The sequence below is a fragment of the Marmota monax genome, unplaced genomic scaffold, assembly GCF_021218885.2.
Source record: "Marmota monax isolate L192 unplaced genomic scaffold, Marmota_monax_Labrador192_F-V1.1 WCK01_AAM20220418_F8-fsc00029, whole genome shotgun sequence".
NCBI classification, from domain to species: domain Eukaryota; kingdom Metazoa; phylum Chordata; class Mammalia; order Rodentia; family Sciuridae; genus Marmota; species Marmota monax.
In genome coordinates, this window is record NW_026693024.1 from 6,170,320 (window position 1) to 6,184,252 (window position 13,933).

General features: G+C 40.0%; 1 protein-coding gene across 1 annotated transcript in view; it reads right to left on the reverse strand.

Annotated features, from left to right (window-relative positions):
* The window catches only part of Lyrm4 (LYR motif containing 4), a 147,234-nt gene that overhangs the window by 56,031 nt on the left and 77,270 nt on the right, over window positions 1–13,933 (reverse strand). The window lies entirely within an intron of this gene.

Here is a 13,933-nt window from a genome sequence, read left to right on the forward strand (position 1 = left end):
TGGGAAAAAACAAAAAAAAAACCCCACCTTTTGTAATCACTCATGGAATACTTGAATGACATAAGCGTTACCATCAATGGATGCTACAACTTGGGCAAAAGACTGGTACAGAGCAGGGTGTTCACCAGGTTCCAGAAGTTACTAATTACAAAAAGAAAGGGGGACCCTCCAGCAAATGTGTACTACTGAAACTTAGCATCACCAAAAATGGGACAAAGTTCAGTCTGTGCCTCCAAAAGTGACACAATGGGAAGTACATACCACCATATGGTATACTCACTGGAAATGGTTTGGAATCTGAGACTGAGGACAACGAGACAGGTCCCCCTGCAGTGCATTATCTAAGACAAATGGCCTGGACTCCTCAAAATACCATAAAAGGCAAACAAACAAACAAAACAAACAAAAACTGAGGAGGTGATGAGTCTACACTGAGACAAAAGGAACAGTGAATGAAAGTCAAGAACAGCCAATGGGCTGACCCTTTATTAGATCCTAGTGAGGAATATGGAGAAATCGGTACTGGATTGTATTTTATGGCAATGGCTAACATTTTTGCATCACTGACAAGTGTCTTGCGTGTGATATTGGTATTGTGGTTATGCAGAAGAATGTGCTTGTTCTTAGGAGGTATGTGCTGAAGAATTTGAAGTGGAGTGTCATTATGTGTGAAACTTACTTTCAAATAGTTCAGGGAAAGGCAAAGTGAGGTAGTGATGGTGGAACAGAGAGAGAGAAGAAAGCCAGAGGGCATGCAAGCGGAGAGGGCAAATGTGGTAAATGCCAGCTGCTGTGAGCAGGGAAAGGGGACAGGGGTTCTTACTATGTTTCTTTCTCTCGGTATTCTTGAAATTTCTCAACAAAAAATTAAGGAAAAAAACAGATCAATGTGCTTTTGGTTCTCTCTTGCTTGAACATCAAACCTTATAGAACAGCGCTTACAGGACAGCAGTGGGATCTGGCCATTTTGGATATCAATGGGCGAGAATAAAGCAGAAGCGGGTAGCTGACATAGACAACAAAAGCATAAGCAAAACTCCTCTGGGCAAACAAGAGCAGGAAACCTCAATGACTCAGCTGTAAGTACAAATAAGAAAGTGGAACTGAGGAAAGAACTATGTAAGATGAAAGTTCCATGGGTACTGACTTTGAGATTATAAGTATTTGAGTGAGTAGGTGTGCTCACTCAAGAACATATGCAAATAATGATGATCACCTGTGTATTAAATACATGCCTATTTTCATACTTGACACTATTTCTATTTTCCCTGTTAACTAAAACCACAAAAGTGCTTTTTAAGTACAATTCACAATTTGAAATTATATGCTGATTTATTTGTTTGCCTATTTTACTGACGGTTTATTTCAATATTCTGTAAGCCCCACTGAAAAGGACCAGTTCTGTGTTATCCTGCCACCATATACTCTGCATCTATTGAATGACTTCTACCAGGTTTGGAGGAGGGAGAGATGGTAAGTGTGGGAGAGAATGCTCCAATACTAAGAAAACCTAACACAGCTTTGAGATGGACTCTCTGGGGCTAGGGGTTTATCTCTAATGGGAAGAATATGTCACCCATGTATCCTCACTGGAAATATCTGATATAATAGTCCTGGTTAAGACAAAATTCTGAACCAAGCAGGCAGAGTTGAAGATGGAAAGAATAAGAGAGAGACACCAGACAGGAAAAGTAAACAGGATTTGGGGATCAACTGAGTGAAAAGGTTGGGTGTGATGGTTGATTTTATTTGCCAACTTGACTGGGTCATGGGTTCCCTATGCATTTCATCAAAAATTATTCTGGGGATTTCTGTGAGAGTGTTTTAATTAAAGACATTGAAATCAGTAGGCTAAGTATGGCACATGCTCCCCCAGCCATGTGGGTGGGCATCATCCAATCAATTGAAGGCCCACTAACAAAAATGCTGACTCTCCGAGTCAGAATTCTCCTCCCTAAGAGCCTTCAAACTAAAACATGGGCTCCTCCTGGGTTCTGAGTCTGCTGGTTATGGCCTCGAACTGCATCATCAGTTCTCTGGGTCTCCACCATGTCAGCTCAACCTGGAGGTCTTGGAACTTGCCAGCTTCTGTAACTGTGTAAGTCAATCCCATATTCTTTCTCATTTTACACACACATACACACACACACACACACACCTTCTATTGGTTCTGTTTCTCTGAAAAATCCCAACTAATACATTGTATAAGGGAGGAGTCAGGTTGAATCTAAGTTTCCACCATGAGTTAAGTGGGAAAAGAATGGAAAAATTAATAGAAATTTGGACGCAAGGAGGTGGACTGTGTGCTTTGAGAGAAAAACGATGAGTCTGGCTTTGGTCAGGCCAAAGGGGCAAGTGGGGTACTGAACTGAATAAAAGTCTCCAAAACAGAGGAAATGCCTGAACAGATGGGGTAGGTGAAGTACAAAATATCACATCCTATATATCTGCAACAGTCTCTCACAAATACTTCAACTAAATCTTTAAAATATTTTTTTTTCTCATACTGGGGATTACACTTGGGCATTTTACCACTGAGCTATACCCCCAAACACCTTTTGAGATAGGATCTTGCTAAATTGCCCAGGCTGGCCTTGAACTCCTATCTTAAACTCCAAAGTTGCTAGGATTACATGGTGTCTGTCACCATGGTGTGGCTCAAATAAATGTTTGTTAAATCACTGCCAACTGTTTTTTACTTCTTCTTCTTCTTTTTTTTTTGGGGGGGGCTGGGCAGTGAACCCAGGGTCTTGTGCATGCTGATGCTGAGCTGCACTCCCAGCCCCTTGCTGCCAATTTTTAGCTTAGAGTAGTAGAAGTACTCTCTCTGTACAGAATAATTTCATTCTCAGTATCAACACTGTCTTATAAGTCTAATGTAGACTATAAATAAGGGAGTATAAAATATCTACTGGACTGGGACATAAATAATAAATTGACTTCATTTTTTTTTAGTTGTAAATGGACACAATACCTTTATTTTGTTATTTATTTTTATGTGGTGCTGAGGATTGAACCCAGTGCCTCACACTTGTGAGTCAAGCGCTCTACCGCTGAGCCACAACCCCAGTTCCACTAAATTGACTTCTGGTAGGAAGATAATAATTAAAAACAGAAACCAAAAATCAGTAAGTAGTTGTAATTCAAAGACTTAACTGGAGTCCATGGATTAGGTTTAAGAATTAACAGACCTCTTGGAACTGTATATAGGCCTATGTGCATTTTTTCAAGGGCAGTGTCCAAAGCTCAGTCAGATTCACAAATGTCTGTGACTCAAAATTGGGCATGTAATGAAATCTCTTTGTAATTTGGGTATAAATTTTGACTTGTAAGTTCTATTTTTAGCAATCTATTCTAAACAGTCAGAGAAGGCACCAAAGATATACAATTTACAAAAATGTTCATACAGTGTTGTTTAAAACAGTAAAACCAAGAAATGACCTAATGGTCCAATATGCGGGAACTGATTAAATAAATAATGGTTAGTATAAGAAGAGGAATCCTATGGGATCCATTTAAAATGATGATATAGGCATTTTTTTCTATTTTTTTTTAGTTGTTGACAGATCTTTATTTTATTAATTAATTTTATGTGGTTCCGAGAATCAAATCCAGTGCCTCACACATGCAAGACAAGTGCTCTATCCACTGAGCCACAACCCCAGTCTCTAGGCATATTTTTTACTGACTTGAAAGATGTTATTCTTTTTTTTTTTTTTTAAAGAGAGAGAGAGAGAGAGAGAGAGAGAGAGAGAGAGAGAGAGAGAGAGAGAGAGAGAGAATTTTTTTTTTAATGTTTATTTTTTAGTTCTCGGCGGACACAACATCATTGTTTGTATGTGGTGCTGAGGATCGAACCCGGGCCGCACGCATGCCAGGCGAGCGCGCTACCGCTTGAGCCACATCCCCAGCCCCGAAAGATGTTATTCTTAAACTAAGAAGTCACAAGGTAAAACAGCAATGATTGGTAGGATTCCATTCAATTAAAAATACACATTCACACGTGTCTAGCTGCAGAAGTAACATTCTGGAAGGAAACAGATGAAAATAATTATTATTTCATAATCAAAATATTAGGAATAATTTTTTTTGCCATCAAATATTACAAGAATCATGACTTAATTTGTATAATAAAAAAGTAGCACTTTCCTTAAACTAGGCCTCCCAATGCCAAAAAAATCTCTCACCACCCATCAAAATCAGATCCATCTCTAGCTCCTGCCTTTCCTGTCAGGAAAAACACTCAAACACTGTTTCATGAGAGTCCTCCATCCCTTCAATTCTTTACCAGTATGAATCACTACAGTCATTTGGCATCTAGTATTTGGAAGATCTATTCTAGTTCACTGTTTATACCGCCTGTCTGTGAACACACCACGTCAAACAAAACATGAATGATGTGTGTGTGTGTGTGGGGGGCAATGAAGGCTGTGAGACAGGAAATGTTTTTATAATGAGAAGTAAATCAAGAAGTTTAAATTTTCCATAGTCTTGATATGAGAATCAATAAGTCGTTATCGTTTTGCTGATGCTTGTTAACCAACAGTATGAACATTTTTTAAGAGTCCAAAGTGATGACAAAGCATGTCTTTCTGTGGAGGAAACTCTCATGGAGCAAACTGAGGGGCTTTTTATGTCACTGTCATTGTAGGTGCTTAGATCAAATGTGGCAGATTTATACAGCATCTTTAAAATTTTTTTATTATTATTTTTAGGTTGAAAGGATAAGGGAAGAATTATGAATGGCGGGAAACCTTCTCAGAGTTCATCAGTTTTTAGTACAGAACACTGTAAATCACTGCCATGTCCATAAACCTGACAGTGATATCCACACAGCCATGCAGGGATGTGGACAGGCCTGCTGTCAGTGTCTGTGGCTCTAGCCACATTCAGTAGGAAAGCATTCCTGGTTACAGAAAGCACAACACACACACCATGGGCACCACAGGCTGGGTACAGGAACCATTCCCACCCTCAGGAGGTGCTCTGGAGACACACAGACCACCTGATCACAGGCCCACAGTAGGCTGACAGGTGATCTGAAAGGCAACAAGTGGAATGTGCGCTGTGCTCATGCCTTGAACATGTGGGGACAGCATGCTGATATGTGGTCTGCTCCTGTGTGGAAGAGTGTTACCTGAAAAGCAACGATTTCCAGAAAGCCCAGAAAAAGAAAAAGCTGAGTGCAGAGGATTCGACTTTGCATTTCAAAGGCATGGAGGGTCCAAGAGAGACATCCTAAGGAAAGCCTCTCTTCCTAAGGACTAGGTAGCTTGTGATCTGACACCTTGGACCTGCAGGGCTGAAAGGTCCGCTCTGCCAGAGAGGCCCAGTGCACTTGGCCTAAAGGGATCTCCAACACCTCACCCAAGCTATGCTGTTCATCACATAGGCATCAAGCCTAGAAAAAAACCTGAATAAACCCTCTGGTTTCACCTGATTCTAGTTACTTGCTGTAATCACTGACTCAATAACCCACTAAGGCCAGGCATAGTGGCCCATGCCTGGGATCCTAATGGTCTGGGAGCCTGAGGCAGGAACATTGCAAGTTCAAAGTCAGCCTCAGCAACTCAGTGAGGCCCTAAGCCTCATTAAGCCTCTAAATGAAATATAAAAAAAGGGGCTGGGGATGTGGCTTGGTGCCCCTGCGTAAGTACCCTAAAATCAACAACAACAAAAAACCCCCAAATGCTACTTAGCTAAATCATTAAGTAATAGACCCTATTACAGATAACACCACTGTATAATAACTATTCAAGTTGTTTTTCAGCATTTGAAGTAGCCTGGCCTCGTTAGTTGAAACTAACTGACTTGGGCCTGTGCATGTGAAGTCTGATGGGTGATCTTTTGATGTCAGAGGACTCCTCTGAGCATGTGGATGTTGCCATTTTCTGGACATGCATCCTACGAAGAACCATGAAGCTTGATTATGCTTGCTCGGTCTGTCAATCACTCCACTTTCCCTTACTGCCAAACTTTTCCCTATGCCTCAACCATCCTGTTTCTTCATCTCATAAATATCCCTGAACTCTATCCCCAGGGGAGCAGAGTTGAGATTTGAGACATCTCTTCTTGTTTGGTTGCCCTGTGAAAAAACTCTTTTGCAAAACTCATCGCATCATGATCGGCATCCTGTGTGGGGAGCAAAAACTAAAGAGACATGTGAGCACTTGGGAGATTAAAGTCATTCCTGCATAGTTCACAGCTCTATGCCTAGCTGTTTAAAATGGACTCTTGATGCTTTTCAGAGATAATAATTTTGCCCCTTCTCCATGTCCACAAAATATATCAGTAAAGCCACATGGCATCATTTCAGCGACCTAGAGGGCTAACACTCAAATATGTCTTAACACTTTGGGGTTACATGATTAAAAACAACTTCCACAAATGATCTGGAGTCAAGCTGGATAGGAGTTTCTTTACTGTCAATAAATCCATTTTCTAATTACGCAGAAAGACATGTTTGTCTTTGGCCCTGATTACATTAAAATACCAGAAGTATCATTGCTTTAATGTGCATTATGGATACATGACTACTCCCCAAGTGAAGCTGATCCATTAATAACATCTCTTTAACTGCTGTCTAATGATTTTTGCAGACATATAATAGAATATTTTACGGCTGCTTTCAACCATCTGTCCTTTTTTTTTTTCCAATATAAATTTGCGGGAGATGTAATGAAATTTCCTGTGCTTTGTGCCATTACATGTTTGCTAATTCCAACACGCCAATTAGATGTCTCGACACTGACACACATGCTGTATATGGAGCTGAGCGAGCTCTGGTCATTGCTCAAGGAATGAGAACCTTCTGTTTGCAAGTTTCTCTCAGGCTCCCTTTGGTTCAACCCAAGATTCTATCCTGTGCAGCAGCACATTCAGGAACGTTCCCAAGATGTGCAAGGCTAATGAAACATGAGGTTTGAACCACTTTGTAGAATAACAGAAAATAGCTATTAAGAGATGTCATGCTTTCTTTTTCTTAGGTACTGGGGATTGAACTCAGGGGCACTTGGCCACTGAGCCATATCCCCAGCTCAATTTTGTATTATTTTTAGAGACAGGGTCTCACTGAGTTACTTAGTGCCTTGCTTTTTTTTTTTTTTTTTGCTTTTGCTGAAACTGGCTTTGAACTTGCGATCCTCCTGTCTCAGCCTCCCAAGCTGCTGGGATTACAGTTGTGTGCCACTACACCTGGCTTAGAGATGACATGCTTTTAAAGAAAAATCACACACAAAAAAAAGAAAGAAAATCACAATCTTTTTTAAAAAAGAATAACCTATATTAACACATTTGAAATTCAACTAAATTATGGGATTGAAAAGAATGATTAATGAGTACAATAGTAATCAATAATATATCACTTCATATTTCAGCTTTTTCCATATATAAATAAATTCACTTACTGAGTGCCTATTATGAGTTAATCACCTTTCATGGTCAATCTTTTCACAGAAGTATAGGACTTATGTTTTAATATGTAAGCAAAAAATGAACCCATTTGACAACAAGACATTTTCTTAGAGTAAGTCACCAGCTTTCAAAATATAGCTGTAATGTGCTTTAAGGGAGGTTAGACAGAAGCTATCCCAGAGGTAACAGCAGACTCCTGGCAGGACTGGCTGCCTTGCAACATTTAGACACGAAGTTTCGCTGAAAGCTGTAGATTAGGGGGTTGTTTTAAAGCTAGGGTAGACGAGGAGCAAGGGAGGTCGTCCTTGTAACCATTAAGGTCCCTTCTGGTCCTGAGCCCCAGGATTCTGAAAGAAGGGAACTGTGGCCTAGGATGCAAACTGCAGATAGTCCCCACCTCCACAGCTCTCTCAGTTCTCTGTGGTCCCTGGACCTGATGTTTTCACTGGAAGCTTTCCTGTTTCGCTTTTTCCCAAGCTAGGGTAAGGGAGGACTAAAGAGTCACCCACAAGCAGCTGTCGGTGTTTAGATCTAACAATGCATTTTGCACTGACAGTGCCACAGAATATCGAACAGCCATTACAATTTCACTGCCACAAAGAAAACCAACTAATTTTACCCCTACAGGGCACCAGCCATTTTACTAAGGATAGTGTCACCTTTAAAATCAATTATTGTGGCTAAAATGAGGAATCTATCCATCTTTCTCCAATCCTGGCTTCACCCTGAGGTGATAATGAATAGAACTGGAGGGATGTACGATGACAGGGACGTTTCACAAAGGCTCAAAGTTTCGAAAATGAAAATCATTCAGTATTTCTTTTATCCTATTTGGTGTCACTGAGACATTTGTTCTCAGAGGGAGGGAGTTATTTATAACTTAATGATCAGTTTGAGAAGGGCAGGAAGAAAAATCTTAAGAATCTTAAGTCTTGTCTTGGTTTCTATTAATTCTGTCTAATTCTCTGTAATTTTATTGTTTTTATAGTTATAATTGGCAATAGGAAGGTCCCCAAAACTAAATTAAGGAGTAAATACAATATTTATTATCCCCCTTCTTTTTTAAACAGATGTTGTCATGCTTAAGACAAATTTGAGTTCTCACAAATGCTGGGAAGAATTGGAAATATAAAACAAGCCAGTGCTAGCTTTGAAATTGAAGCTCTTCTTCAATTTTATGCAGCTAATCATTAAAGGTCTGCTCCTTAGCCAATTAAGCTCGGAGACATCATACACATAATTAATGAAATACAAGGCAGTCATTCATGCACAGATGAAGAAAGGATGGCTTCTGCTTATGAGAACCAAGATTTTCAGAGATTTTTTGCAAATATTATTTGAAGTAAGGAGTATTTAATGGAGGAGGGACAATCCAGACCTCAGTGTAGAGATTTCTGTGGATAAACAAAATATGTGATCTTAAATATTGTTTTGTTTTATGAGTTCTGGGCCTTAACAGGAGATGCTCAGAGTTCGTGCATAGACAGGAGGGTCCCAAAGGTCAAATGTCTTCGGCCCATGGTTTGCTTTTAAAAACAAGGAAGAAAACAGAAGAAACAATAATAAAAAATTGAGCCAACTTTTAATGACCCAGTTTCAGCTTCAATGGGAAGATCTGGAAACAGTTTTTTAGGGTAGTCCTTCAGTCCAACTAACAGTTATCACCTTAAAATGTGCGGAAGCAGTCCAGTCAGCCACCGTTCCCTCTGCTTGCATTTTCTACTCATGCTAACCTCTCCCTTCTCTTGACTGCCTGATCCATGGATTTAAGAGGTGATGGGATACAGGTGGAGCACAGAGGCTCTTATCCTTGAACTGGATGGCAGGGGAACAAGTAAAAAATAAACCATTTTCTGAGGATGCCAGGACTATGAGCCAGTGGAACACTAAAGATCAAGGGCTTGTGATGGTTTTAAATGTTAGCCACAAGGGTTGGGGATGTAGTTCAGTGGTAGAGTGCCTGCCTGGTGTGCCTGGGTTTGATCCCCAGCAGCACAAAAATGAACAAACAAAACAAACAGAAAAGGCCACAAATTTCATGATACTTCCCCCATGAAAGGCAGGGTGGTGTATGTGCTGATATTCTGGATCTCAGCTTGTTATTGCTTGGAGCAGTGGAACACCAGGAATCATACTATGTCACTTCGAAGGCTATGTTACAAAACGTCTTCTAGCTGACATCCTGGATCAGAGATAAGTCACCCCAATGCATATTGAGAACTCCTGATGCACAGAATCAGGAGTGTAATAAAAATGGTGATCTTATACTATGAAGATTTTTGACCTACTAGACTGTGGAATACTATGAAATCAACTGAGGTAACTTCTTTCTGTGACCAAGGCCACCATTATCTGCCTCTGCCAGGTAAGCTTTGCCCGAGGTATTCACACTGAGTACTAGCAGTCTGCAGTCTGTCCCTCTTCTCAGGAACCAATGGGAAGGAGGTTACTGAGTCAGTGCTCATAGCCTGTACCCTAATGAGCAACGTGGTTTAGAAATAAACTTGGCTGTTATTTGCTTTAGGGCTAAGGTGCCAAAGGAATTGGGTTTATGTTATGGCCTGACAGATCTGCCTTTGAAAATGCAGTTTCTGTCTTCATCAGGGAAACAAAGCTGTTGACAGCAGATTACTGATTTCTTTCACAGTGGTTAAGAGTTTTGGTGATTGTGAACCTTATAATTCCAAAAGTGGGAGAATATAACTGCCTACATGGAATGAAGCTTCGTTCCTGTATGTTTCCCCAAGCTGCCCAACACATAATTACATAGGAGCAGTTGCACACAGGAATATACTTCTAATACTCTAAAAAACATGTGAGGAGCACTCATTTTTTAAAGGTCTTTGGCTCTTTGAAAATATCTCCACAGATGCCCTACTTTGTAAATATAAATAAAATTTGAGGATGACAGAAGGAAGGGATAATATAGAGAAGTGCTAATTTATTCACTCCACGAATTGCTTCAAAGACCTCTTGACTTCTTCCTGTCTGAACTCTGATCTTACTAAGTGTGTGACCGCTGCTGAAATCACAGATGAGTTTAGACATTTTTCAATCTAGCATTTCTTTGCTATTGAGTATCTTCTCAAGGCTTTCCTCAAATGACAAAGTTCATGTGCTCTTAAGGATGAAAGAAAGATGCTTTCCTAGGAATGCAGTGATTATCACATCCTTGGAAAAGGAGTCCTTCATCTAAACCTTTTAGATGTATGGTCTTGAATCACCTGAGTAGAAGTCCTACCCTGGCTCTCCAGAATGATCCATCCCCAGCACCCACTGCCCCTGTAACAGCAAAACTCAGAGGTGCACAAGCTCCAGGTGCCAACACAATGATCACCTGAGGGAAGGACACTTGTTTAACTGACTTCTAGACCTGCTCTCCCAGGTTTTCTGGCTTGAACTCACTCTTCTGTCCTGCTGCTGTGGTTTGAGGAATCTTTTAAGTCCTTTCTTTAATCCTTTTAGCCACAGATATCAAATATGTCCTGACAGCAGATTATTTCAATAAATAACAAAAATATAAAATCCAACAAAATTTACAAGATGGTCAGCTTTATTATTTTCTCTGACTAGTTAGAGGGGCTAAAGGACAGGTTATTACACTGTACCAGTGTCTATTTCATACCCTTACAAACAAGTCAGGTCAGATGCATTTAGAGAGAGATGAGAAATCATTATTAGGAAATATAAGAGTTTTTTCGAGAAATGCACTAGAGCTCACACATTCCTCAAGGCTGTCACTCAGGGAGATGTTAATGCATTCCAGGGATGATCTTTGTTTCAAACATTTCTGAAAGCTGCTCCTCGTCCTGGGCTTCCACTATACCCACATAAGCCACTGCTTTTTACTATGTAGCTAATTGTTTGTGAAAACCTCTGTCTTCCTTCAAGATTGTCAGCAGCTTAAGAGTAGCAACTGAAATTGTCTTTTCATCTCATCACATCCCTGGTGTCTAGCTGAACACTTGGCAAATTTGCAATATTGATGGAATGAATAACTCAGACATTCTTTTGCATGCTGTCTCTGTGGCTGGAGTTTCATTCTTTGAGGGTCAATTTACTTTTTGGAAACAGAAGTCATGGGAGTCAAGTATGAATAAAGAGGCCTTAAATACTACTCAATGTATGTGTTGAAGGCCATTCTGAAAAGGAAGTTTATAGAGTAAACAAGCAGGTCCCTTAAGGCAAATAATTTAAAGGGTAATGGGCAAATATAGGAATTCTCACATGCTTCTTAAAACAGTCAGGGATTCATAATAACACTTCATGAAAAAACAAATCTAAAAGTAAGCCATTTTCTGCATTAGTGTATATGAAGGAAAGAAAAGCACGAAAATCATTTATATAGAATGTTTTCTAAATGGACATTTAAGTATACACAGACTTCATATTCTGGCAATTATGTAATAGCATAAAAGGGCCAAAAAACATTTAGCTTTTCTACTTGGCTTTCTGCTCCATACCTTTCCATTTCTCTATCTTTTAGCCTGAAGCAAATTACTAGTCTAGGCAAAATGAAAAAGAGCCTCAGCTGCGGGCGGGAACATAAGCCTGTAATCCTAGGTACTTGGGGGTATAAGTCAGGAGGACAGCAAGTTTGAGGCTAGCCTGGACAATTTAGTGAGAATAAAAAATAAAAAAGGCTGGGTGGGGTGTAGCTCAGTGGTGGAGTGCTTCTGGTTCAATCCGGGTACTGGGGAACAAAACAAAACAAAACAAAACAAAACAACAAACCAAACCCAGCCTCGTTTTTTCCTCCGGTTCACATTTTTGCTATGGTAGTAGTTACAGGTATTGTAATTACTGCTGTAAATGATCTTTTCCCAACATGTACAGAATGCAGAGCTGTGGAGAATGCAATAATGGGGATAGTTTCAAAAGATAACCTGGATCAGTAAAGAAAAGAGTAATGCTAACACCAGGTTGGAAGATATGCTAAGGATAAGCATCCCTGTGAATTAAACCAGAAGCAGGTGGCCTAGGTCCCGTGTGCCATGTGCTCCTGGTGACCCAACTCAGGGTTGAAGCTTGACCCTCTACATCCAGCATTTGTTACTGAATATACTATATTTAATATATTTAAATGTCAACTTTTAATCCAAATAAATATGTGTGCAGAGCTAATCTACCTAGAGTTCCTACCTTCTCTCCCTCCTTTCATGCTGGGAATCAAACCCAGGCCCCTTATGTACCCTAAGCAAGTGAGCAAGTGCTCTACTACTGAGCTACATTCCCAGCTCCCCTCTCCTTTTTTTGGACTTAAAAAAATACAGACATCACCAGTGGATCAAAATACTTTTTAAGGGCTCAAAGCAAGTTAATTTCCTTCTCCTAAAACTTCCAAAAGGAAAAAGCAAATGATGTCATTTTCAGCATTAATATCAATCATAACAAGAGTAAAAAAAAATATAAACAAATGTAATCCCCAAAATGATTTTCAGTAATGTCCAAAGAAGTTGAAAATAAAAATAGTTTTTTTAAAAGATCATGTATAAAAAGTAAGGTTGATTTTATGTAGTTCATGTGAATGGCAAGGACACAAGAATCAATACTGAACACCTGAAAGCAAGTTCTATTCTATATTTAATAAAAAAAGTCTTGAGAGTAGACTTCAAAAACTACTCAGCCAATTGTCTGTCTCTGCTTCTTAACTGCCATGGAACTTGTCACAGTTTGGATCTGGATGTCCTCAAGGCCTATGTAAAGGCTTGGTTGCCAGCCTGAGAGGAGTTGGGACTCTGGAGGTGAGGCCCACAGGAAGGAAGTCAGGTCACTGGGGATGTGCCACTGAAGGGGATACTGGGACCCCAGCCCCTTTCTGTTTCTTGGCTTCCTGGATGACATGTGCTGAGCAGCCTCCTGTGCAATGTGCTCCTACCATGATGTAATGCATGGCATTGGGCCCAGAAGCAACAGGACCAAGTGACCATGAACTGAAAACCTCTCAAACTGTGAGTCAAATAAACCTTTCTACTTGATCTCAGGTATTTTATCACAGTAATGGAAAGCTGACTAATACAAAAACATTTTTTTAACCCTAAAGACAGCCAATCAATAATCCACTCCAGTTTCTAGAAGCACTGAAACTGACATAGACATTCTTATGTATGCTCAGCCAAGTCAATGCAAGCTTCCTGCCACTTTTCACTGTTTTGGTTTTCATGGATTTATCCATCAGATGCTATCTAATAAATACCTGTATTTCTCTATCCTGCCATGGAAATTTCTGCTGGTGATAATGCTATAATGCCCTTGAGAACCCAGAGGAATCAAACATGCTCAGTTAGGACTTTTATACAAGAGGCCTTGGCCAGGACAAGACTGTGTCCACATGGACATGACACTTCTGGAAGCAGGGATCATTATGCATACTATCTATCACTTATTTAAAACATTCTTGGGGCTAGGGTTGTGGCTCAGTGATAGAATACTTGCCTTGCATGTGTGAGGCACTGGGTTCAATCCTCAGCACCACATATAAATAATAAAGGTATTGTGACTATCTACAACTAAGGGAAAA